The sequence below is a fragment of the Diorhabda carinulata genome, chromosome 9 (assembly GCF_026250575.1).
Source record: "Diorhabda carinulata isolate Delta chromosome 9, icDioCari1.1, whole genome shotgun sequence".
Lineage (NCBI taxonomy): Eukaryota > Metazoa > Arthropoda > Insecta > Coleoptera > Chrysomelidae > Diorhabda > Diorhabda carinulata.
In genome coordinates, this window is record NC_079468.1 from 14,709,416 (window position 1) to 14,735,021 (window position 25,606).

Consider the following 25,606-nt stretch of genomic DNA (forward strand, 5'->3'; position numbering starts at 1 on the left):
ATCCTGATAAAACAATAATGCGTTAATAGAATCTTGTGCGGTACGATTAACCAAAGTACCTATTCGTTACGAATACTTTGGAGGACCACCATGTTTCTATTTTTATAAATAAATCTCAATGTCATTTACAAGCATGTTAAATATACCTATCCAAAGATTATCAAATTTGAACTAAAAATACCGTTATTGGTAAATATACGTTATTTCGTTACTTGGTTTTTCGTTTGAACAAATGATCGTAAAAGACTGATAACGCGCTATGTTTGCGGTTTTTTACATTCTTTGATAAAAGAGGGGCTTATGTATTATGCCTAATATTCACTCGAACAAACGTGTTATTGTGTACATCAAGTGAATAAAGATATGGATTGCATTGGTGAGAACATTTACAAACAATTTAACACTAATATTTATAAAATTATTATGAAAAAAATGCTATTATTAAATATCAGTTATGAAAATACTCGTGAAGCTATGAATATTACAATAAGATTGGAACACTTTATAGAACTTTATAGAAATTTGAGAACAGCATATTTATATATATTAGGTTTCTTCTGTTTTAACATTAGTTTTTTTTGATAATTCGCTTAAGGCGCCATCTGTCCCAGACTTACGGAAACTCCGATTAATAACAACAATCAACGTTGATGATCAGTTCAGTATTAATTATTGAGACCATTAATTTAAATAATAACTATCATATCATTTAAGTTGGCCCAAATTACGTATATATTCCAACTTTCATGAATATCAGTTGACTCGTTTTTGAGTTCATTCGGAACATAAACACGTACACTAAATTTTCATATATTAAGAATTCATACAAGTTTTGTTAAGTTAAAATGGGATATAATACAAAAAGTTTGTTCCTTTTTTATTTGTAGGTTGCAGCAACCCATAACTTTTCTAATGGATAGAAGAAATAGTATTTTAGAAATTAGAAACTTTCTCGGTTGATTATAGCTTACAAAGTAATGTTGCTTTGATCGATAATAAAAACTATTCATAACATTTTATCACACTTCAGACTTGTGTCTAATTTCTTTAGGGAACTTTGTGCTCTAGATACAACCTTAAAAAAATAATGGAATGAGATTGGTTGATCTTACTTACCAAACAATTGGCTCTCTTCCATTCTGTGCATGCGGAAACCAACCGTTGAGATAGGTCTGTACATTTTGGGGGAAATTCAGTGGTTAATCGTGTTAATGTTTACATTTTTTCCCAAATGTCTGAGAATTTTGTTTCTTGTTACCTTTAGGTATGTATTTTGAGCGAATAAAAACCTTTAGTCCTTATTAGCACCAAAGAACAATTCAAAACTTCGTTGTTGATATTCTCAAGAATCTTTGATGCAGACTTTCTATTGTTTAGATGTCAAATCTTTGGACATTACTCATAATCTTTATGAGTTAAATGTTGAAGAAAATCCAAAATGCGGTACTGGACGATCGACTGAAAGTACTTGAGCTAGAAGATATAGTTGTGCGCACGATGGATGACGTGTTTGCTCAAAATGAAACAAAAACAGCATCGTGAAGATGTTTCCGTTGAATGTTCGGCTATATTTCCTCAGATTCGGCCCCTTCGGAATAATTTCTGTTCCCAGACTTTAAAAAATGGCTCGGTGGTCAAAAATTTTTCAACAATGAAGTGATTATGTTGGCAGTTAAAGGCTATTTTGAGGAGTTTGACAATTCTTAATATAAAAAGGGTGTCGAACTCATTTAACATCGCTGGAAAAAGTGTATGGAACTAAAAGGAGATTCCGTTGAAGAATAAATATATTTTTTTATAAAATTTTTGTTGGGCCTTTGTTGGGCCAGATACTTCTAGAAACATCCTCGTAGCTGCACCATGGACATCTAAGATTGATTTGAAAAATAAAATAATTTCTCCGAGGTTCATTACTAGAACAAAAGCAAAATAAAACAAACAAAGTTCGAAATACTCTTCTCGCTTCTTGACCTTCACTTTCTTAGATAGAATGCCAAGCTTTTTGTTCCGAACGAGAAGCATAATAATATGGAGAATCCATGGTTTTCCATTAGTTATTTGGTTTCTTTTAACAAAATAATATTATGATCAAGTGATAATTTGAGCCAAATATCTAAAAAACGAACTATGCGTAAGAGTTGAAATATAAAAAAATACATATAACACTCAATCGTGGTTTTCCACTAATTCTTGTCTCGGTCAATAACCAACGCTTCAAACTTTCAAATCCAATAAAAAGGATAGTTGGTTCAACCTGGATAAGGCAACTTTTGTAATAATGGAAAAATTTTATATTGGAAATGTTCTACCAAAAATTTAGAACAACCCAACTTTTAAATCGGCAATTGTTTCCAACTCAATTATAAAATTGTCGATTTGTAAATAAAGTGGTTGACCTCTATGTCACTTTCTGTTATACTTTTCTTTTATATTTGTTGAGTGTTGAAAATACGCAGCTTAAAATTTAGTTTCTTCTTCGCTGTCCATTTTTAAACTTAACACTGAATCTGGATTTGTGCTCAACGAACGATTACCTGTTCAAGTAAAAATGTTCGACGACCAACGAATCTTTTTAAATCATGAGTGATTGCCGTTTATTCTGCCTTTGTTGACCAGGTCTGTAAAGTTATGAAACCAGCTACATAAGAAAACAGCAGCCATCATAGAGCAATTTCTCTAAAAATATAAAGGCGTTAACGTAGTTACGATATGTTAAGAATACTTTTTGTTATCGATTAAGTTATTTCCACTATTTTGATAAAGTACAATTTGAACGTGTTAGTAAAGTTGTTCCAGTAAACACATCGTTTTCTATTTTGTTTGATTCGACTCATTGTTTATATATTGGTAATTACAAAATTCTAACCTATATGACTGAAAAATAAACAAACTGCTTCGTATATTGCCTTATAAAAAATATAAAAACAAATTGACGTGACGACACTCTTTAAACTAGAGAGTTTTTCCATTCAAGTTTTTCACTCTTTATAACATCATATTTTAAATATAATATCAGTAAATAAAGTATGATCAATTACCGGAACCATTTCACGAGATAAGATTAATTTTTATACATGTTGTCAGCTACTAGGTCAAATCATGAAATGCGTTCTATATAAAGCTTCAGTGACAAAGTTGTTAGTTTTCTGTAGGTCAAATTCATGCTAATTTTGGTTATGTATTTTAAACTAAAACATATTCAGAGTAGTCTTCAAATTAAAATAACAGAATTGGGAACTACTTTTGGTATGAACGAAAAATATTTTCATATAAATAAGAATACTAAAAGACTGTTGTTTATAAATTTTGAGAAATATTCACAGCAGTTTACGATTTACATGCACAATCAGCTCCTCGTGTTATATCTCAGAGATAATGCCCTCATTCTCAACATATATTGTCTATATCACACGTTAATATTTAATGTATGGTAGTAATAATTTTTAATATTATTATACGGCTTATATTATTATATCGAAAAGTTCATAGTTGTAGCTTTGATTGAAAAAGCAGCTTATTAACATTATATATATTATGTTTTTTTTTGTTTTGACTGCTCTTCTTTTGCCCTATTCTTTCGTATTCGTTGTCTCTGCAATTTGTGGACACTATTGCACTTTCTTTATAGACTGGTAAGTTTACAAAGAAAGTGAATCCTTGAATTTCTTTTTTCTCTTAGGAGAGGGAATGTAACAATCTATTCGATTTTCTGTAAACAAGTTAGGTTAGGTTAGGTTAACAGGGTAATCTCCACTTTTCAGCCGAGATCCACTCGGAGGCCTTAGGCCCATTGTGTCAGCACCATTTCACTCCCCTTCCCTATCTCTTCCGTTGCCAGGTCCTTGCCCCCTTTCCAACTTTTCCAGTTTGCAATGAAGTGTTTCAGGTCCTTAACATCCAGTTTCTCTGCTTCTTCCAGACATTCCAATGTTTCACTCCCCATGCATTGTAGTAGTTTCGACGCCAATGCTATGCAGTGACACATTAGGTGTTCTCTTGTCTCTTTCTCTTCACTGCATTCTGCACCGAGATCGTCGGTTCTGATATCCATTTTCCTGAGTCTGGAGCCTACTGTGCAGTGACCGCTAATCACTGCTACAAACCTTCGGATCGAGGCTTTCTCATAGCCTAGCAGTGCTGTTGTCTTCCTCTTCTATAGCACCGGCTACAAGGAGCGTGAGATGACACAGTTATCTCTATTACTCCATCTCTTGCCGTGCTCTCCCTCTAATGCTCTATCTATCAGCAATTTGATCGGTGGTAGTGGCAAGCCTACTGCTTCGTCTCCGCTTCTGGTCGTTCTCAATTTGGCTAGTTTGTCTGCTATATGATTCTTCTACATTGCTGTGTCCAGGTATCCAGCAGAGATTAACCTTTCGGTCACGAATCCATGACAGGTATGACTGACCTAAATCTCACTACCGTAGACGATAGTGATCTCAGAGCCGCTTGGCTATCCGTGTAGATTGTGATGTCACGCACCGTTTCATCTCTGCATCGGATTAGTTCCGCGGCTTGTTGTATTGCCCGCAGCTCGGCCTGCAGTATGCTGCAGCCATTTCTAAACCTCAAGGATTCCCTTATTCCCAGAACTTCAGAATATACTACCACTCCCATCCGTTCATCCTTTACGGACTCGTCCTCGAAGTTACTTACTGTTCCTGGGTTCTCTTCTCAGTCTTCCCAGTCTTCTCTCGTTGGTATGAGGATGTTCAGGTCTATATCAAAAGTCAGTCTGGCGGTAGTGTAGTCGGTGCGTTGTTTCAACACACCTTTGTCTACTGCATCCGTCATATTCTCTATCTCCCTTAGTATACTGGTTTGCCCACAGTTGGATTGTTTCCACAGCCCAGTTTCCCTCAGTCTGAGGGCACTTTTAGCTGCTAATCCTTTTATGTGCAGATCCAGTGGTTTCAGATTCAGCAGCACATCCAGTGCTACCTGGGGTGTGCTTCTTTGTGCAAATATTTTAAATACCTATTTGTTCAAAAGTTTATGATACTAAAAAATCCCTTTATCCAAATTTATTCCAAAGAAAATGTTTAATTTTGATCAAGCACACCACCCAAGTAATCAGCAAACAATACGTTTAACTGGGCGCCAATTTATAAATCCCCGGGCAGGAGACTCTTTCTCGGGAAATGGTATTCGGCCGCAGGTAAAGTATTTAACTATGAGGTGAACAATAAATATTAAATTGGACGCCACCTGTTTTTTAACGAACGACGTTAAGAAAAAGTGGAAAAGCTGGAAAAACCTAATGAATTAAATTAATAATAGGAATTAAACAAATGAAAACTATCCCAGGACACGATTATCCAAATTAATATTTAGGACATTAAAAAAAAGTTTCAGCATCAATTAATTTTTTTGAAAAAATAATAAATTTTCATTAACTGCGTATCCAGAAGAGAACAAAGCAGTTATAAATTGACAATAATTCAGATTTAAATATATATTGAAGATAAAACCACGATTTATATATGAAAATCTGGAGTGGTTGCAGATTCTCACACGTTCATGTTGGATTGCTTGGTTTCTTTTTTGTGGTGTATCGGCTTAATCATTGGTTAACCTCCCAACCTCGCAGCTGTAGAAAAGCGAATTTAAAGAATAAAATTATCACATATTTACTAAAATTTACTTTGATTTTAAATTAAGATGAGTAGAGAAAGAAATCGAATTTTTCAAATTATTTTCTCCAAAAACTCGAATGTTAGAATAAATAGATCCCAAGTGCCTAGTATCCACACTACGTGAACAAAGGAATATTCAAAATGTTTGGAGAAAAACGTAACAAGACGAATGGTATGTTACAATATGAAATCATACCAATTTCGAATAATATGAACGAGGAACTACGAGTATATAATACAAATTTAAATATGTCATTTATATTGAACTCCATTGCAGGAAAATATCAATGAAAATTTCTTAGTAATACTAGAAGGTAGAATAGCCGACCAAAAAAACTAAATCACCCACTAACACATAAATCCATTTAAATGATACATTTTAATAGTTACTATTGTTCTATTTTTATGTACCCAGTGATAATTTTCATCTATTTGTAGCGGAAATATGAAGATACTCCAGAATAATATAGTGTGAAACAGGAAATAGGGTCGAATGAATCATTTTTCTAATTTAACATTTGCTGATATTATCAATATTTCAAACTGATGAGCGTTAAATAAAATGAGACATACGAAAGAATTGATATTGTAATTAGTGAATATGAGAGATATCTATGATGCTAGGTGCTAGGTCAACTTATCATCAAATATGTAATAATGATTAGTAACATTTGTGGGCTGTGAACGCTTTCTTTTTCGTGTCAATTCCGATAAACTGTCTTGATATTCGTTCAAGAAAATCCGTTTTTGTCTAATTAAAAAGAGTATAGTATTATTATTAGTAATGGAGAGTAATAGCGAAGAAAGTTTAAATTGCTCATAAGAAGATGTTGTTGGATCGGTAACTGCAGCGACTATGAATCTTCTCCCTGAGAAATCCAGGGAATTTGAAGGAATATAATTCTTTTATGGAGTGGCGTAAGGCATAAACAGCTCCACAGAAAGAGTGTTACTAACTTACTTTGAAACTAAATCCACCATGTGGAAGTCTTCAACACTTTGGTCGACTTATTCAAAACTGAAAGGCATCAGTAAATACTCTAAACTTATTGCATATTTGAAAATTAAATCAGTTGGCTATAGACCCAAGAAAATCTAAAACATTTTCCCGTGAAGAAATTAATAAGTTTCTGTTGCAAGCTCCAGACGATCGTTATCTCATGCATAAGGTATGACAGCAAAAAATTTTAATGTAAACTTAGATATTATTTGTAACATCTTTCAGGTTGCTTTAATATTCGGAATTGCAGGAGCCCTGCGGTGGGAGGAATTATATAAAATGAAGTGTAACGATATTATTAATACCGGAAATGTTTTAATTATCACAGTACCTTATACAAAACCTTATGTTAAACATCGATTTAGTGTTATTGGTGAAATATCTGACAATAGATTAAACTTTGTAAATTTTATAAAAAATATAAAATTCAACGACCCAAATATCAAAACGGATCGTTTCTTTTCGCAGGATAGAAATGTAAAATGCAAAACCCAAGATGTAGGTTCAATAACTTTTCAAAAACTATCTCGTTTATATCAAAACATTTGAATTTACCTAATCCAAAAAATTAACACTGGGCATACATTTCCACGCTCTTCGGCGTATTGGTGGATTCCGGTGGTGATATAATTCAACTAAAGAAACCTGTGGGTGAAAATCCAACACAGTTGCGGAGGGTTACGTAGACGACTCAATAAAAAACAAAATGGATTTTAACGGGAACAACTAGTTCGACTTCATCATTGATGTTCATGTTCATGATCCTACAAACAATCAAATAGATACTAATAGAACTATAAACGAAGTTATTCCTCTGAACTTGTTAAATGTTGCTAATTCAAGAACCAACTTCTTCTTCACTTCAAAATAATAACGCTCACAGTTATACTTTTAATATTACTATTACAAAATAAAAATTGATAAAAATTATGTCTACTAATGTAGAAAAAAATTTGTATGAAATATCAAATCATTTATCGTATTTTTAAAATTTATCGCATGTGCTTAAGATAATGCCATAAATATAGCGATAATTCAGTCATTACATACCTAGTCCTTATTTGTGAATAAATAGTGAATATTCAATAACTAATTTGTTTATCTATGTAATGTAGAAAAACAATAATTTTACAGTAGACACAATATGCTAATTCATTATCAATCATCTGATTACTAGGTTTTTTTGCGAGCATGCATTATACAATTGTTTCTTGAAATTGATAACTATTATGATTATGATATCATTTCACTTATTTATTGGAAAAAATTGAGTCTTACTTTTCTTGAAAATATTTAACGTAAGAATTTCCCCATAAAAATAATTATTCGCCCAATATTTCTATACAATTTTTCAATTCCGTTCGAGTTGAAACAATAAATAATTCCTGTTTTATTGATTTTATCCATTATACGGGGATTAAATAAAAACAATTCTCTAAATAAACCAGAAAAAAAAAGAAAGATTTTATCATCATTATTATTAAACATAACATTAATTGATAGAAAAAAATTACAGTGTGGCGCAAAAAAGACCTTGAATCGTATAGTAAATTTTATGCATTCATAAACATAAAAGGATCAAAGAGCTCCCAGCAGAACTAATTTACCGGGCAGAGTTGTTATAAAGAGCATATAATACCCAATCGCACTCGAAAAGAAGCTAATTGTACTAGTTTACTTATTAAGTCAATTTATTTTTGCGATTGCGATTTTCCTATTTAATTTTAGTCTTTTAGTTTTTTATTATTTACTACTCTATGAATGGCTTCTGGCGACCATTTGAAGTAGACGATACAGTGTTATAGATGTCAATGAGCTATATCGAATATGTTTGAGTGGCTAAATCGAGAACATGGAGATCTGTCATTAAAGGCTAGTATTAAAAGAATTGAACAATTTACTTTAAATATAATTACTTTTATCTAAAGTCAATTTAGTGCCAACACTGGACATGATTCATAAAAAACTGCGTACGTTACGTTCCCTGTTTATGACACTTGTGTGTTTTGATAGAGTGTAGTTTTAAGCATAAAAAAGTTGAGAACCGAAGGAATCGTGTATCGGATAATTTCGTCAAAAATATTTACGAAGTACTCGTATTGATACATTCTGAGACCCCCAACATAAATATAGCGGACAAAACCTTGTTTGATACGCACGACGTAATTGAATATAGCAAGGTTGATTAATCAATCATTGCTTAAAGAGAATACGAGTAATTATACTTCATGCTGGCAATAAAGATGGTTTTGTATTGAAACAAAATTTGTTTGTTGTTTGTTATCCTACAAAAACTATAAATCATTATATATCTTCATGACCAAAGCGAGCTGTAAGCAAAAAACTATTCATTATAATCTACAAAGTAATTTTCTAAAAGCTCTGATAATCTACATAGAACTCGATATAGAATTTTATAAAATATTTTATGAATAGAATTTCAGAATAGAATAGAATTTTTGACACACTTAAAACACAACTTTTCTTTTAACACTGGAAAACAGCAGCACAATCTACATGTTCCGACTGCCTACATTCATAGTATCGAATCCACTTACCATACAAAAGGCGTTACTATCATCATCCTTTTCTACATTTAAATTTTCATGAGCAGGCTCCTCATCATAAGCATCATTCATATTTATGCAAACCCTGTTTTTGCTTTTCTTTCTGTCGTTGAGTATTTTCTTTTTCTTTTAACTCCAACATAAATGAGCTACTGGTAAGTACTGCTGGTAAACATGGGAAGAAGCGGACTCAAGGTAGTTATGGGGACAATTTGTGGACTATAGAGTTATTATTGGTAGTACGCTCTTGTTCTACATCATTAGCATTCACAATATTCCCTGTGGGACGTACATCCATTTTTCTTCAGTAGGTAGGAGGGTTGGGTCGATCACGCTTAATAGAACATAAAAATAGTCAGAGAAAGCGTTTGGTGACCAGTGGCATGAAACTGCTTGCAGCATTTTCTAATGTGGCAGCTTTTTCATAAGTGGGTCGAAGATCATGTTTTCGAAGGTAAAAAAAAGATGAATCCAAAGGCTGAGTACGATAGCTGCAATGAGTCGGTCAACAGAGAAGTATGATGCCATGCTGTTTTGCATAATTTAAAACACACCAACTTTTATGGCTCAAATGCCTATCCAAAATAAGTAGGACTAGCGAATCTTTAGATTACTGTTTTTTCAAAATGTTCCATCCATTGATGGAAAATTTTCTCATTCGTGCAGCCAGAGCAATAATCAACTGTTACGTGAATTTAAGCTTCTGAAATCGTGCCAACCTACTTTTTACCAGTTGGAGCGAATATTTTTGGGGGATTTTGGAAAGTAGATAGACTAGTTCCATCGACATTCTAGATTTTTTCCAAGCCATTTTATATTTGTTAATGATTTCTTGGTATGGCTTCAAAAATTTGGCAATGTTCGGTTTATGACCTGTATAACAGAAGTAGTGGGTTTCAACTGCGAAATCCTAGAATCCAATATAAACTAGCACGTTTCTCATGATTGTTGAACCGATCGGGAAATTGATTTATTTTTGCCCACTCGTAAATCAATGAACCCAATTCATCACAAGTGAATGCAACTAAGCGCTGTTTCATTTTCTTAAGATCATCAACTTTTGATTTCTGTTGTTCAGGAGCTAAAGTGGCTGTAAAAATCTTCCTAGTCCTGAAGAATTATTTTGTTTATTAGTATGGTAAACGGTACCTCGAATACTTTAGAGGCCCTCGGCCATCCCATCTTCCCATTTGAAACAGCTGTAAGAGCTTTTGCCATGTTTTTTGGATCACACTGTTGGCGTTGGTTTTTCTCAAGTATTTTCCAACCATTTATAAAAAAGAAGGAAAGTGAGAATATTTACATTGTGTTGAAAAATGACACCGGTAAGAAATATTATAACTTCGAACAAACAAAATATTTCAGGAAAGCAAAGTTCAACAATGGTGACTCACGTAAAACTGACAGCTGCTTATTTCGTGGGCAGTTCTTAAATCGATTGCGCGTTATCCCAGCAATGTCGCCATTTTATGTCACTTTTCTATATCTTTTGATATGACCATTTGATTGGATTGGATGATACAGGCTAGGTTAGGTTAGGTTAGGCTTCAAACGTATTAATTCGATTTCAACAAGAATCTCATATAATTTCTCCTCTTTTTCAGTAAAATAATATCTTTATAAAGTTTTTATCTAGATTCACAAGTCACAACAATTTAGAAGAACAAAAACCTACCTTATTCACTTTCTGATTATCTCACTTAAATGTGAGAATATGTAGAGATGAATTAATTTTTCGCCATTTAGGTGCGATTTTTCAAAACTCATTTCTAAAATCAACATATGGATTTTTTCTACAATTCATCCATTAGGTGACAGTTGTTTCTTTTTCATATCTTCGTAATAACCGAGATCTCTATTTAGATATTAGTAACACCAATGGCTCCTCCTCTTTTCTGCAGTTTTTTACGTTACCATTTTCTTCAACCTTTAACATCTTTGAATATCCTCTATTAATTGCCAAAACAAGTCGACTTTTTGATTTTTCTCTTGTGAATGTATTTCGTATTAATATTAGGATTAATCAAGATTATGTTCTTCCTTCATTTTGTTTGTCCTTGTTTAGCTCTTTACGAAGATTCTTGACATTTGGTTAACTCTTCTTTCTACATTATTATACTATCAAAGATCATTAATTTTATGGTCGAATAATGAACAAGATACATTCAATTCATTTGCCGCCAAGATTTCCTCTATTTTCATCAAGCTTCTATTAGCACAAATTGTTTGTACGAGGGATATCTGAGAAGTTTTCGACCTCAACCAGAAGATGTCAATATGAGCTCATCAAGATTAAGTGAGCTGTTATTAAACATTTGTTGTTGAAAGGCGCAAATGACAGAGGTGAGACACAGTGTATACGAGCAGCTGAATCATCGCCGTATTAGTTCATCTGACGACGAACGTTCAAAAACTGCAACAATCAGCGATATCATCGAAAAAGTTCACCAAACGGTACTGGTCGAGCGTCACATTTTTGTTTAGCTTTACTGACTTCACAAAATAACAGATAAATACACATTTTTGGCACACTTCTCAATTACCAATGACTATATACTAAATTCAGAAATTGTCTTATTATTCTTGCAAGGATCACTAGAGTAGCATGAAACGTGGTTTTCAATTAGATTTTTACTCACGTTAAGTGATCAGATGAACGCATTGAGATCACTGGTCGAAGACTGATAACGATATAGTCATTTCATGATTTTGTCTCATTTTCTAATTCTGGAAAAAAATGAGTGACAACCCATAACGATTAATATTGAGGACACCATGCTTAAAAATCAGTGACACTAATTTTCCAATCAATAATTTTTTTTATTTAAACATACATAATCCCGCATCAACTACTAAGAGTTATTAGTAAGGGCAACATTCACAACATAGTAGTATAATTTATAGTAATGAGATATTAGATTTTAGATATAAAATTTGTGTCTTAAAGATAACTTTGTCTTCGGATAAACAGAGAATTGATTTCAAATTTTTTTCCTAGCTTTTACTGTCTTCTGTGTTCTTCATTTTGATGACATTTGATTAGTATATGCTTTACTGTGAGGCAAAGTATTAGGGAGAATAATTCATTTAGTATTAGTTTTATTTGTTCGTGAAGTCTTTATAAAAATATTTTGATAAAGTTGATATGTTGGTAGTAAATAATTTTGTTTAAATCTCGTGATATAATTTTGTAAGGTTTTATTTATTTTGTATGTGTTTATAGATAAAAAGATAAAAATGAGAGTTTTGAGTAATTCAGAGGGTTCGTTTTAATGATCTGATGCGATTATTTTAGGGTTTGCAATATTAATAGTGTTTTGTAGAAAATCGCAGATCTCATAAAAGGAAAGGTGGGCTTCGGTTTTCAATTTGATCATTGATTGTCTTTAGTAAGGTGCGCAGATCTTCACTAGTTGACTTATATTTTTTTTCTTTCTTTTTGATTTGAGTGTCTCAGTAGTTAGAGCGAAAGTGGTGGGAGGGCTATCTAAACATTCAGGTAATGTTGAAATTTGTAACCATAAGATCTGTTGAAAGTAACTGCATTTCCGGTCATACCGCTATCAGTTGTTTTGGTTGTGGGTGTTGTCATTATTCTCTTTATATTGAGGTATTCAACTTTAAATTGGTGACTTTAGCAAGAGAGATGTAGTTGATTTGGAGTAAGAGAATTTAGAGAAGAGAATGATTGACACAATTGAGAAAGTTGTAATGATAATATACTCAACTTCAGAAGACTTCATTTCCAATAATATGAAAACATCAACTTTATGTAACTAGTTACTTGTCTCGGATACATGCGTTGTGTTGCATCAGTATATAAGCTGCATCACTAATCTCCATCTCGAAATGATGCAGTTTCGGTGGAAAAGGAATTTGCTTTAAATGGAATTCCTAAACTACTACTCCAACACTCACAATTACACTATCTGATGCAGACTTCGACAAACGACAGCTTACTTTCAATCTCTCAAGATGGTAACTTGGTTATCGAAACGTGCGTCAGACTTGAGTTGGTCGAAATAAACTATACATGTCTCTTCAGTATTTTAACTAATGGCGGCAGTTTTATTACTAAGAAAGCCTAAGGTGCAATTTTCAACGAGTAGGATATAAAATGGTTTGGTGCAATATGACTAATAACAAAAATACAACGATAACAAAAAATATTTGGATTATTGATAATTAATACATACTATATATATATATATATATATATATATATATATATATATATATATATATATATATATATATATATATATATATATTCGTACCGATAACAACTTTTAAACATTTGTTAACGGAAACATAAATATTATTATTATATGAATAGTTCGAACTGGCATTAAAAATTCATAGTGTTCACATTACACAATGAGTAAACAACTAATAAATTTGGATATTTTCAAGGGTGAATTCGTTAAAATTGACTTTTCTGTGTGTTCAAAACGGTTTGCCAAAATGTACGAGACACTTTGTTCCATTTAATATAAGAAGAAATTGTTTGAAAATGTAAGTTTCCTCAAAAATATTCCGCAGTGTTTTATAAATATATTTTTGACTTTGATTTTTTATGTGAAAGTATGTGAAACTAAACTAAAACATTTTGTTTCAAATCAGACCTTTTCTAAAAGTCAACATACTAATTTCTAAGACAAATTGCATGAATGCTACATATACAAGGGCCGTTGTTTTTCAACTTTCGACCGCACACACTCACTTCAGGAGTCAGTCGGCGGTGTGCTACAGCCACGTAAATATGTCCGCCACTATTGATGCTCCTGCCAAATGTGAATTGTATGATTCGTTTTCTACAGGCTGAAGGCCATAGTGCTGCATAAATTCATCGAAGAATGAGTTGTGTGTATAGAGAAAACTTCATGAGTGATGGTGTTGTGGGTGAATGGTGTCGAAAGTTTAAAGATGGCCGTGTTGATGTGCACGATGAAGGGGACCAAGGACGCAAATCTGTGGTTTCAAATGACCTGGTTCAACGAGTTGACAGAATGGTTAAAGAAAACCGCATATTCACCATTGCTGCTTTGTCTACGAAATTATCAGAAGTTTCAAGGTCTGTTTGTACTCTATTGTTAATGAATGGTTAAGCTACATTGGTGGCAACTTTCTTTCAAGAGGGTTAAGTTGTCCACGGATATGATAAATGTCTCAATCTCTTCGGTGATTATGTCGAAAAGTAATCGTAAGTGTACTGATCTTTTGGTAATAAAATTATTGTTTTACATGAAATTGTCTTGTATTTATAGCCTATCGGAGGTTAAAAAAAATAACGGCCCTCGTACTTAGGTTAGTTTCATATATTATTCAGCTATTTTAATTTCCTCAATGATGTATTATCGAGAAAAATAACCAAATTCATGATTGATACTGAATTCCGTTATAGTTTAGATATCCAATAATCCTTTTAATTAGTATTGAGCAGGGCTTAATCAAACCTGCTTAAATTTATCGATTAGATTCCTATCTATTTCCTCTGTACTCCATTGACATCAGATTTCACGACTACTTCTTTCTACTAACCAATACCCCAGCTTATTTTCAATTTTGAAAACTATGCATTACCGTTGAACAATAATTCGCTGTCAAAAAATTTCTATCGTCATATTTTTATCAATTATGTATTAGTTCAATAATAAATATTTATGAGTCGAGTAGAGTAATACTTTTTTTCACGAGTAGGACGGTTTGACAAAATTTTTTCTACGTCCGTAGACTTAAAAAAATTCGACAAAACCTTTATCAATTTTTATTTTGTAATAGTAATATTAAAAGTACGTCGTTATTTACCTTTAGGGTGCCTTTCAGTTTTGATTAAGTCGACCAAAGTGTTGAAGACATTTTGAATTTAATTTCAGAATAAGCTAGTTACACTTTTTCTGTGAAGCTGTTTATCCCTTTTTTAGTACGCCACTCCATAAAAGAATTAATTCCTCTAAATACTGTTCCCTGAATTTCTCTACATGATGCTACAACATCATGAGATATTATTTGTAATGCATTAATAATTTACAATAAAATGTCTTTTGTCATTTTTTGGAAAATGCAATAAACTTCTCACGTTCGTTTCAAACCGCACAAATACCTTAATAGAGACGAAAACGTGTTTTGGGACGTGCATAGACAAAATATCTAGATACCCAACGCACTACTCGGTTTTTACCCTACCCGTCTAAGGCGCCCTCTAGGCGCGCAGTCTCGTTATTTAATAGCCAGACCTCGTATGTTGCAAACTCGCTTGTCGTCTTGGCGCGTGCTTGTGATTATTGGAGATTAGTAGAATACTCCTAAACTTAAGTAAAACTATTAATGACTATTTCATTTGATAAACTAACATTCTAAGTTTAATGTATTATGATGGTGCGTTGAAATCCCACTCATTTTGAATCCCCTGATATAATATAGCTGGTCAATAGTTTTTTAAGGTCATCAAAAATGACAATAGGGTTCTCAGTAGCTATTACAATCATTAATTTCTGGTGTTAGTTATTTCAAATATTATATAGGTAGGAAAATGCATCTTCATAATTACTAACTTATTTATATATATTTCAAATTCTATATATCTACCATTTTCTTCCTGGCGCAATATCTAGTACACAAATTTATTTTTAAAGAGAATTTATTTTCAATAGCAATTTATTAACTAAAACAATGTTACACCATAACCAAACAATATTTTGATATCTTCGTCGTTCCAGTTTTCTCGTCATATCACTGTTTACAACTAAATATATGTTACGTCATCGAATACGGAAGAGATCGATTATCTTAAATAAAAACCTTTTGGTGAGAAAATACAAAAATAGTACCATCTTTTCGTTTCAAATCTATCATATCATCCTCTGACGTATATTGTTCTCCCTGTTATGACCATTATCATTAAATGAGTAAGGTTACATAATATTTCCAAATGTGAGAGGCTAGTCATAAACGAAGAGAGTAATCATGATCATATTTGACGTACTCTTCTATTGTGCAAATCACTAAGATCTTATATTATAGGTCGTTGGTTTTTTCTAATTGTTGAGGAGAGAGAAATAAGCCCATCAGTAGTTTGAGAATTCAGAACTCATTCAGAAGCACTAAATAAGTGAATCGAGTATATACCGACATTGCTGAAGAATCCATTGAAATAATACCTTTAAACATGGGACTACAAAACGACATTGTAGAGCCGAAATGAATAAAATGATGTTAAATGCATTTAAACCTGAAATTATTGACGGCCAATTACGAGTGTTGGTCTGTAGTTTCTGATAACACAACTAAATTTAAAAATCAATACACTTTTGCATACGTTTGGACCAATTAACGAAGCATTTTTTCCATTCCGATTGAGGTACCTCCTAAACATGTGATTTCAACATATCAACCGCTTTTCAGGTAAAGAAAAATGAACCTCGCAATTTATTTTTGATCTGCGAGAATAATAAAAAATCATTGGGTGCCAAACAGATAAATCATCAATTCGATGTTTTAACTGTTCAAAAAAGTTTTCGTTTCAACTGATGTGTAAGAGATCACATTGTTGTAGTTGATAATAATTCGTCTCCTGCGATTGTTTACCCTGATTTTTTCGAACACTTCTGGTAAACAAATGCATGTGTACCATTCAGAATTGACCGTTCTACGTTGCTCTAATTGAATGGTGGCGACATGTTCAGTTATTCCGAAAAAACAAGCAACCATTGCTCGAATTGCTTCGTGCTCGATCATCTTGTGTTCGATTTGGTTCGTCTTTAAAGACCCATACATTCGATTGTTGTTAAGTTTCGGTTAAAGACGTCTTGTGAAGCGCCGCGATTGAATGTTTTCAGCATCTCTATACACCAATCTACACGAGCTTTTTTGAGTGATGCGGTATCCGACGCGAACAAAACTTTTTCATAGCAAAATTTAGAACTAATACCCAAGTATGCCTTGATTTTACGGTATGTCACATGACGATCTTGCAATTTCAGTTTACACACAGCATCGATGTTTTCTAGAACAACTGCAGCCAAGATTGAAATCGAAATATCACCGGAACACCGTGGCTCGAGATGGTGCTTCATCACCAAAAGTCGAAGCGAGTTGATCGGCGCACTGCTGTTGGTTTGATCTACGTCTTATAGAAAATCGTTGCACTAAGATGTTCGCGATTTAATTCCATTTTTTGACCAAGATATATGTTTCAAGTATCTTGAAACAACTCAAATAGCACTCTTTTGACAATACGTTCTAAGTACGTTCAACATTAAAAATGTCAATTTTTTTGTCTGCAATGTCAGATTTGACATATTCATATCAGTGTTGCTATACCTCAAAACTAAAGTAGCCACCCTCGTATTAACGTATGATTTTTTACATTGAAATGATATCTTTTAATAATCACTCTACTCTTATCTTAAGTAATAAAAAAATATTCCAAAATTTTTCTTTTCATTTGCCACATCAGAGTTTTTTAGTCTATGATTAATTATTAATTAATATCGGTAACGTATACTAGAAGCGGTTAAAGTTCGTAAAATATATTAAAGTTAGTTCACTTTGGTGTTTCATTGCCACGTTCTTCTCTCCTTCTTTTGATAATGGCTCCAAAGTAGGAGCCGACACATCGAGAATTTTTAAGATTCCAACCCGTGAACCTAGTTCTTTTGTTTATAATCCTGACCTCGGAAACCTCTCCGAGTTGGAATTTTAAAAAATCTCGACGTTTCGGCTCCCACTTTGAAGCCATTATCAAGAGAAGAGTGGAGATTAGGTGGTTATTCATTCATTGTGTAAGAGGTGATCCGATTCCGCGGTCTCAATCTGCCTACTCCACGCAACGTATGACCCCTTTTTCTTAGTTGATTCCAAGGTCTCAATCTGCCTACTCTTTGGAATAAGGAAAGAGAAAATTGAAAAACAAAAAAAAAATAAAATGACTAAAATAGAAAATCAAAATAATATGCTACCATCAAGAGAACTGTTGACAATAACACACTCACAGCTGTTCTTGAGCTAACTGGGGAGCTAGTCGCCTGGACCATGTAATTATAGGGAACCTATTGGCTGGTTTTGGGGCTTTGGCACGCATAGGAAGTATTTCATTGGCAGGTGGGCTAATAAATGTGTTGAGATCGGTTTCTCGGGGAGTTTTAGGGAAAATGTAGATGATGAAGTTGCCGGCAATCTCTGGCTATCTTCCCTTGTGTTCAGATAGTTTGGACGTTTCTCTATTTCGATAATTCGATAAATTCTCTTTAAGTCTCTTTTTTTTCTTAATAATATTGATAGTAAACAGAAGAGACCTAAAATAAAGAAAATTTAGAGATATTATATATATATATATATATATATATATATATATATATATATATATATATATAAATGCATCTAAATGTTCTTGATTTTAGGTCTCTTCTGTTTTAAAATGAGTTTTTTTTTGATGACTTTTAAAAGAAAGATCAATTTTGAAGTTTCTACTCTTCTTTATCTTATTAGAACAAAGTTGATTTCATCCTTATTTTGATATTCATGATGAAGGTGATCTATAAATCAATATAAATAAGCAAATTGTCAGTGTGAATACAATATTTTGATAAAGATTTAAAGAAAAGTCGAAACAGAAGAGACCTAAAATCAAGAACATTTAGATGCATTAATGTATGAAAAGGCCTAAAAAATTTATATATAATTATATAATATACGCATTGTTACGCAAAACATTTCAATTCGAAGCTTGTTAGCAATGCAAATACACATTAATTAAAATTCATGCCAAAACATGCTCTATGAGGGGAAAGTTGAAATGAATAACTGGTTTAGACAATCAATTTTAATGGTAATTCTGTTGTTCGTACTAAATCCGCAGGTGCAAATGTATGTGAGAATTCCTTATACTAACTTCGCATACGCACCTATATTCCGATAACCGTTAAATTACAAAGACGAATCAATAAATCCATGACTTTTCATATAACAATAAAAAAGTGTATATTAACCCCAGTCAAAAGCGCCGTCTTCTCATATTATAGTCAGGGATAGAGAAAAACTCGTTATTTACAGAATTTCGTATACTTGTCAAACAATCTGCTTCGTGGAAAAGAAACATCACTTGAATCAAGACTACGCTTGATAAATACTAGAATTTGATCGAAAAAAAGGCCATTCGCTTATGAAATTTTACTGAGAAGAGTAATAAAATACCAAGTAAAAAACAAAATACAGAAAAAACTAAATTACTTTAGAGATACTTGTCGTTGCTTCTTATTTTATTTGAAAGAGTTAAATTTTCTGGAAAAATCGTAAAACAGCACTTCAAATTCGACTGCTTTAAGTACAAGTGACAAAATTTATCCAAAAATACATGTATAAAAATAAGTGAGTGAGTGAGTATATATAATGTGGTCATCGGTGTCAAAATTTTTTATATATTTCTTTCAAATCACAAAATTTATCAAAAAAATTAATCCATTTGAACTTTTGATATTAAATATAGTAATGAGCAGAACGTCACTATACCAATCACACGTGGTAACATTATTAGAATAAAGTCACAACATAGAAATTCTTCAAATGGTTTAAACCAGGCTTTAAATTGAACTATATTACAAAAAAAGTCTAATCTTAATTTAAAACATTCTCGCTGTAAGTTATTTACAGTACATTTATTTGAAATTTCACGCACTTTCAGAACTATGAATTTATTAATTGCTCTTTTATTTCTTGTACAAACAACAATTTCTACCACATAATTGTTTTAACGTTCAAGTCGTTCTATAATTATGTGAGAAACAGTCAAAAAAACTACAAAGAAGCAGTCTTCTTAAAAATGACCCTTTTCTTTGTTTTATGTGCCTTATAGGAATATTTTTTTCAGGCGTAAATGTTAAATTTAAGTTTTGTTACTACTATTATTTGGTATCTTAAGGAGTTGTCGCGAGTGGTAGGATGCGTTGCCCATGTGTCTATTAGAACTTCGGTAGTCTTTTAACTGACGCAAATAATTTTGCTGCCATCAAACTGTCCTTGACGATTAGGTTATTGCCATCCGTTTATTCAGTTTTTAGTGTTTAAAAACACATGCTGACAAAAATTGACGCAATGTTTCTAAATTGGTATAATTGTATTCTGGATAATCTGCTACCATTTGCTGATTTTAATTATTCTTTACATAGTTTTCGGTTCTGTAAATGATCCACAGCAACCCCTATCGTGACTACTCGATAAATGGAAAATTTATTTACTTTAGTTAATTCAGCAATTCTTATTATGACTGCATTATCAGATTGCTGAATATTTTCCTTTTTTAAACATTCGGATATATTTAAAATAACTTGCTGTGTTTGTATATCTAAATCTTTATTATTAAATTAATAAATTAATACCTCTGTTTAAGCACACTATGCATACTATACAATTTCATTGTCTTCATTCGTCCATGGTCTGAAAGACGCCATATTTCTACTTATTTAAAGACATTTATGAATTAAATTAATGTAACTAAACCATGCCACTGCTTATCGCAGACTTTTTGTCTGGAATATTTCGAAGAAATTGTGTACGCCTTCCGACGGCTTCGGCCAATAAAAATCAATTTATGTTTACGATTCGATCTTTTTATTGGTAAACAGTGGAGATGATGAGTCCACGTGGACTGACGGTTTGTTGGATGTTTACCGAATTTTATACAGGGAGTAAACGTTATTTTTCATTTCTTAATTTGGTATTTATGAAATATTAATTCTTCCTCGCATAAATGTCTTCTGCAATTGATATTGGAAGAACTATAACTTGTAAAGTACTTGACTTTACCATAACTGTATCGGTGAATCCCCGACAACCTATTACTGCGCATGCCAGATTAAACAAGAGATTGGCACACCGACGTCGCGCCACTTTATTTCGCTGAATGATAATTTACACTATTTAATTTATCGATTATATATGACTTCGTAAACTAGATCATTTTTTGCTCTATTTATTATTTATAGAGGAGATTACTTTAAAATCACCTGCAAGGACGTAAGATGCCGAATATAGAGGATATCCATTTAAACTTTCTACCCACGAAATAATTGAATAGATTCACACTCAAAGTCTGAAAGTACTAGAGATTGTGGAAACCTAACGCATATCGTATGGTTAGGTTAGGCGGTTTCAATTTTGGTCGATCGTTCTGGTATGAAACAATTTTCCTCTAGCTCAATACCTTAGACGGCAACTTCATAGAAGTGTTGAATGGGTTAACAGTAACATAGAAGCTTTATAACAGTGGACGAAACTTGGATGTGCCATAATACTTCAGAGACCAATGAGCAGCCACCAAAATTATAGCGACAGTTTAATGCCTAAGAGTTGAAAAATTCAAAGACTCAAACTTATTGGGTTCATTGAATGAGAATTTGACAGAAACATTTGGTCGAAAAATTTTTAAAATAGAACAATGCAAGATTACGTATATGGTATTATACCATTACTCCCTCTATACTGTTCGTGATGATTACTTGTTTTCAAACTTGAAAAAAATGTGCACAGAACCGTCTTACAATAAAATACTTTATGGTGTTATCGACTAATTGGGTTTCCGCAAGGGAAAACTGGGAATAAATCAGCTGAAAAAACACTACGTTGTTATTTAACGGAATACTTTTGTTTCCATTGTACTGTCCTTGTATTAATGCTTTTTGAACTATGCATCTAATACATCCAGGTAATGAACAAATGCAATTCTCATGTATTCATTTGACGGCGATTAAAATTCAATTAAGAACAGTTGTAAATGTTTTTATTCATAATTAACATAATATAGTTTCTCTGAACTGAAGTTTTAGCTGCAACTATATTAAATTTATTAAAATTAGAATTAGAATTACAAAATAGAGCTATAAATTTTACTTAAATTATTTAGATCTTTTTTATGATTTATAGCTTTTTCGTTCTTATGAATGTGAACCATTTCTAAAAATTCCCTTTTTCGTGTATTAGACTTCGTTACAAGAATTTTTGAATCTGTATAATTGAATTCATGTTTTTTTGATATTTCATGGTTCGTTGATGCAGTTCTATTTTCTAATGACTAAGATGTTTGCCCTATGTAGATAGCGTCACAATTAGTACAAGGCACTTGATTGATATATAATATTACTTCTTTTGTTTTTTGGTGTTTTAGATGTTAATTTAGTGAAATATTTGGATAATGTATTATGTCCTCTATGACTTATACTAATATCATATTTATTGAAATAATTCGATAATTGTTGGAAAAGTCGTTCTACATATGGTAAGGAAAAATGTTTAAAGTTTTGATGTTTCGTTTATGTTTTGTTTTTAAATTGATTGTAGTATCTGTTTATCCTTTTCTTGAATATGTTATTTATCATTTTTTCCGGATAATTATTTTCTTTCAATGCAATAGAACTGCATTAACGAACCATGAGATATCAAAAAAACATAAATTCAATTATAAAGATTCAAAAATTCTTAAAACTGAATCTAATACACGAATTTCTAGAAATAGTTCACATTCATATAAACGAAAAAGCTATGAATGATAAAAAAAGATCTAAATAATTTAAGTAAAATTTATAGCCTTATTTTGTAAATTCTAATAAATTTAATATATTTGAGATGTGGAAACCAAGGAAAAAATCAATTTTTCTTATTGGAACAAAGTTCTAAGTTGATTCTATCCTTATTTTGTTATTCATGATAAATGTGATCTATAGATCAATATAAATAAGCAAATTGTCAGTGTCAATATCAAATTTTAATAAAGACTTAAAGAAAAGACAAAACGTCAAAATTTATCTTTCTTTTAAAAACTATCAAAAAAAACTAATTTTAAAACAGAAGAGACCTAAAATCAAGAACATTTAGATGCATTAATACATCAGAAGGTCTAAGAAATAAGAAATTTATATACATATATATATATATATATATATATATATATATATATATATATATATATATATATATATAATATATTTCCAATGTAATAAGATGATAGTTCCTTATAATATTTCGTCCAATAGGGAATTTCAAAAGCACACCAATTTTGCTTTGTAGGGGGACTTTTTGAATAAATTTTCCTAACACTTGAAAAGGAAATATATAACGTGCACGCAGTAGTACGGCTAATAGTTGATTACCTTGTCAGACTGTCTCGTAATTATATTAAATAACGTTTCAAATTACTTGGTGAGAAACAACTGAATATTTTTTATTATCTTGAAGAAATAATACAAGGTGTGGCTATCAAATAACGACACTGACCCTCTACAATAACTCATTTCAAATTAATACAATTTTCCTTTTCATCATCTTCCATCCATTGTTTTAAATAGTGATGGAAGTCTTCTCCTGTCAATTCCTACACGACGCGTATCCTCTTTCATAGCTTCGTAGGACTCAAATATTGTTCGTACCATTGAAAATCATCCTAACGAGTTTGGGTCATGTGTTATTTTTAATTGCATTATAGCACATTATAGCATATCACTATCAATATTACTATCAACAAACATTTTTGTACTAGATAGGCACACACATTTTTTGGATGTTAATATTGTCAGATTTGCTGTATCGAATTTTTACCAATCCCAATGTACTTTTCTATTCTTAGAGTACAAATTCGTTGCTTTATAACTGAACCTACTGGCTTGCAGCAGTACCACAGAGAGATTGATATTCTATAATCTATTATTATGAATTAGAGAGTACTATGAAGATGTTGCATTCGTAATCCACAAGCGTGGATTTTATTAGGTAGTTAAAATATTTTTTCAAGTTAAACCTCGAGTATTTTCGTATGAAATAACATTTGTATAATATAATGAATATTTTTTTTTTTTTAAATTTATTGTCGCATCAACTACAAAGGTTATTAGCGACATGTCAATTATAGTTTGTGATATAATTTGGTGTCTTTCAAATACTTAATTATGTTTGCATTATTACAATTTTCATTGAGTAAGGTGGTTATATTGTCTGGAAAATTGTTAAGTATTCTTTCATTTCTGTACTTTCGACAGTTTAACAATAAATGTTCAACATTAAGGTATATAATGAATATGTCGGGTAAACATTCTTATTTTCACTTAATTAACCTGCTTTTAAATCATAAATAGCTGAAGGTAAAAAAGTGCAATTTTTTCTAAAATGTTCCATTTATGAATAAAGTATGCTGAGAACATTGTGTCATAAGGACTAAAACTTTTAAAACAACGTTTCGACCATAAATAATAGTTCTAATATAAAAACTCACTAATGTAAGTGAGTTACGTCTCACAAATTCAAATTAGAATGGAAAATAGAAGATGAATTGTTGCAACCATTAATTACTATTATTTGGAATTTAGTACCTAATCCACTCTGTAAAGTTGAAAAATCCAAAAATTGAAATCTAGAATTTATACATTCTTCGATTTGCATTTTAACATTAGGTAGAAACTAAACCATATACAATAGAGAAATAAATTTTTAAAATTCTTAGAAACCGTAATTTGTGAAATTCCAAATATTGGTTAAAATTCTACCCCCATATTGCCACCAACCTTTGTCAATTTAAAATAATAAATTCGTTGCTCCGTTCTTCATTCATAAAACAGATAAAGTGGTAAGGGTGTCTGTGACAAATGGCATTAGCAGTAGATTTTATTTTGAGTCAGCAGGGATTGTAATTGATGATTCTAAATTGAGACACCAGAGATTACAAAAAATAGGCAAAATTCTTTGGTGCTGATCAATAGAAGGATTTAAAGTAAAGTACTATCCCGATAGAGGTAAGTTCGCTTATAAACTTCCATGTTCTAGGTTTTATGTATCATTATAGCTATATACCTACACTTCTTCCGTTTTTTCAAATTATATTTATGTTGTTAGCTTATATTTTTGGAAAGCAACAATATCGTGAATTATAATTTAGATCATAATCATTTGGCAAATGTGAAAAAACTAAGTAGACTAAGTGATGCATGCAACTACCGACATATGCGAAAGACCTGCAAAGATTGTACACAATCGGAAATTGTTGAATCACTGTATAACGAGCCACAACTATCAAAAATAAATTCAATTCGTCCCACCATCAATACAAATCGCTTCAATTCACAATTTTATAAATAATACAGATCTTTTATAAGCTGACCGAAGAGAATATTTTTTTATTGGGCAGTGACTTAACTGATCACTTAATTCAATTTGGATCTGAAATAAATTTAAATTGTTCGTGATCTTTTCCCTTTTGCCTTTTACCGAATAAACATTTGATACCGTTTGAAACATTTAATATTTCTTTATATCCTTTGGGAGTTATTATTAACTAGAAACTACCTAGTCACCAAGCGATAATTATTGTTTGACCATTATCAACCGTATTTGGATTCTGATTTCACTTAACCCAAAGTTGGTTT

At 31.8% G+C, this 25,606-nt stretch overlaps 1 protein-coding gene across 3 annotated transcripts in view; it reads left to right on the forward strand.

Annotated features, from left to right (window-relative positions):
• LOC130897807 (uncharacterized) overlaps positions 1-25,606 on the forward strand; it is a 56,664-nt gene that overhangs the window by 10,519 nt on the left and 20,539 nt on the right. The window contains exon 1 of one of the 3 annotated variants that reach the window (XM_057806720.1): positions 241-376. The exons of the other annotated variants lie outside the window; for them this stretch is intronic. The gene's annotated coding sequence lies outside the window, so the exon portion shown is untranslated. Of the gene's footprint in view, positions 1-240; positions 377-25,606 lie in introns of those variants that run through there. 3 annotated transcript variants of the gene reach the window in all.